The sequence below is a fragment of the Apium graveolens genome, chromosome 10 (assembly GCF_009905375.1).
Source record: "Apium graveolens cultivar Ventura chromosome 10, ASM990537v1, whole genome shotgun sequence".
NCBI lineage: Eukaryota > Viridiplantae > Streptophyta > Magnoliopsida > Apiales > Apiaceae > Apium > Apium graveolens.
In genome coordinates this window covers 83,307,876-83,310,046 of record NC_133656.1, presented here as the reverse complement: position 1 = coordinate 83,310,046, position 2,171 = coordinate 83,307,876, and positions in this window count along the sequence as shown.

Genomic DNA, 2,171 nt, shown 5'->3' with positions numbered 1-2,171 from the left:
AGATGACTCGCTTACAAAAGAAATTATGATTTATAATTATTTTTAATAGAATCAGGTCATTTTTCTGAGTCTAAGGGTCTTCGTTTCACTCAAATCGAACTAACAGTTTAATTACTACGCAATAAACAAGATTTAATTAATTATAAATCATTTATAAATAATTAATCATAATTAAATAAACCTTAATTATATTTTTAAATAATTATTTATGAATTATTATATTTTAAAATAATTAATCCTTAATTATTAGAGTTAATTATAATTAATCGCAAATTATTATCAATTATACGACTAAATCGATTATTTACGAATAACTATTCGATATGTAGAACTATTACGACACTCTATTCGAATAAATAACTAACGCTCGAATAATAATCCAACTTATCGAAGTACTATTCGCATAAATACGAGCTACTCGCATTATTCGGATAATTATCGAATTATTAATCATATTATTTGATTATTTTTTTAACCTTATTTATTAATTAATTACTTAATTATTAAATAAATAATAAATAATTAAATAATTAAATAAGTAATCAATTTCGAATTTCTAAATTAATAAAATAATTTAGAAATTAATTATTATAATTTTTAGAATTTAAAACTAATATTTAATAGATTTTTATAATTTATAAAACTGATTTTGATTTAATAAAATATAAATAAATAATAAAAATTCCAGAAACACAAAACAGGAAATGGATTCAGGTTTTTGAAGGATCAAACCCGGGTTGTTTCCCGGGTCGAAACCGGGTCGACGAAAAACACGTCGTCGCCGTCCCAGAATCTGGCGACGATTACGGTTTCCGGCGACTGCAAAACGTGGCTAAAACTCGTGATTTCAATCCCGTTCTTAGCTGGAATCGATGCCAAACGCTTCCAGGAACGTTCCCACCGCCAACAACACCTCCTCCTGTCCCTTTTGATTTCTCCGATCAAAACCGAAGTTTTCCAGCGGCTTCACCGGAAAACTGCACCTCCTCCGAAAACACAACCAACCTCGTCGATTAATACATAAAATCAAAGCTACTGAGCTCTATAATCAAACCCAACAGTCAACAACAATCAAAACATCCCTAAATTTACCAAAAACGAATTCAAAGTTTGCTAAAAACCAAAAACTCAGGAATCATCTTCCCAAGGTTATACGAATCAATTAACCTTGCAAAATCATTCCTCAACTTGATATAAAGCTATATAATTCATCAAAACAAACAAACGATTCTTAAATCACAAATGCCTAATTCAAGCATAAACCCTAGAAAAACGAATTGAAAATCAAATCAACAACACATCAAATTGATGATATGAACAGAAAGTATCATTTTGATTACACACATGATCGATTTGGTAAACAGAATCACCTTCAAATCTATGTATTAATTCTGCAGTTGTTCTTCACCAATAAACACAATTTCTTGATTTTTCTGATTTTTAATAATTAATTAACTAAAAATTAATATTAATCCAACTATTTATACTATGAAAATATTTGGCCCCAATTTTTATAATTTTTGGGTTTTAATAATGAATTTTTAAATATCCAATAAATACAAAATAAATGTCAAAAATTCCCAAAAATTATGAATATTATAAAAGTTCAAATAAAAATAATGTTTTGATAATTTCATGATCATATAAAAATAAAAATGTGATTTTTTCGGGGTTTTTGAGTCCCGAAGGGGTCCGGAAAAGTCGTTTTTCGCGAACGAGGTAAATTTATAAAACGTCTAGGGGTTCAAAATAGAGATATGGTATAAGTCGTTCTTGGGAAAATAGGGCTAATAATTTTGTTTGAAAATACGGGCTTTTAAAACACTGTTTGAGCTGTACAAGCTTTGAAATAAAACTTATAACTTATAATAAAACAATCAATAAATACCCGAAACACATTCCGATCAAAACAGACAACACGTAGCACATAGAAGTTAGGGTTTTATGACTTAACACACTCAATCACATAATAATACACATAAATTATCTTTATTAGGACATAATAAAAGCGTAATTTTCTCGGTCGTTACAGTTGACGTCACTAATAACACTAATAACAATCATAATACAATCCAAATCATTAATAATACATAACTACGACCCCTTTACCAAGACCTTTTCTAGGTTTAAGTATGACTTAGGTTACAATCGACACAAGTCTAACTTATAAC